Genomic DNA, 1,237 nt, shown 5'->3' on the forward strand with positions numbered 1-1,237 from the left:
GTGCTTGTGCTCGGGGGAGGGTTGTAGCACCGCACGTGAGGCTACGGCATCATACAGAGATCAAACAGTTCAATTGGTTACTCATTGCATTGCCCATACATATCAAAGTCACGCACGCCATCATCGCATGTATGCTTTGCCAAGAAGATGTACGCAACAACAAGGTGTTCCCCATGTGGCTGGAAGAAATAAATAAATAAAGTTGCAATACGCAGCACATACTAACAACTTGCAAACAAGCAGTATCTGTGCTCGCAAGTGTTAGAAAACAAACAAAGCAAGCCGTAAGAGCTCATTCCCAACACCATCTTGCGACACGTCCATTGAGCCACATCAAACGCACCTGTGTGCACACACATATACACAAATACATATATTTATACTTATATATACGTATATGTATTCATTTCCTTGTGTAAACTGCACAACCACGATATCACTTCCCGTCAAAATCCTGAACATAAAGCGCCCAACCCCTCAAATGAAGGAGCAAACGCAATTCTTCCCTCTCCCCCTTTTTCTCCAGACACTAGTTAATCCCCCATATTATATGAAATATTAAACACCACAATGATCTGGAGAAATAAAAAGGGAAAGACCAAATACAGAAAAGAAAGAAAGAAAGAGAGGGGGAAAAAAAAGTAGAGACAGAGAAGAAAGAGGTACACCAAACGTACAGCAGCCATTTTTAGAAAACAAACCCACTCATTGTATCCGTTAAGAGTGCAGGTGTGGCACCGTCCTCGAAACGGTCACAAGATAAAGGTACGTTTAGCGGATAAGAAGCATAATTCACACGCAATAGAAGGGGGGAGGGGTAAACTACGCGAGTCGAAAAAAAAAAATGGTACGACAACGAAGGGCATAAAAGAGAGAGAAAGAGAAGTATCAGTGCACAAAAATTTACTACCATTATACGGTCAGCACAACACAGAAGCAATAGAAGAGGGAAGAGGGAAAGTCACAGTGCTATTCCCTCATAAACTCCCCTCCTTTTCTTTCTTTTTTTAAAAAAAAAAACATTTTTTTTCTTTTATTTTGCCTCCCACCCTTCTCCTATGGTTTTGGTCCCGTATGCACTGCCTGTCATAAGGGGGGGGGGGCACAAATCATTCCCCTTTTACGCCTCAACCTCCCAATTAGCGGCTACCACCACCCATTCCCGCTTCTTCGTTCATAATACACTCTCGAACGTCGCACACCCACATGCACATACACATCCCAGTAAAAAAAAAAA

The sequence above is a fragment of the Trypanosoma equiperdum genome, assembly GCF_001457755.1.
Source record: "Trypanosoma equiperdum strain OVI genome assembly, contig: ctg_1108, whole genome shotgun sequence".
NCBI classification, from domain to species: Eukaryota; Euglenozoa; class Kinetoplastea; order Trypanosomatida; family Trypanosomatidae; genus Trypanosoma; species Trypanosoma equiperdum.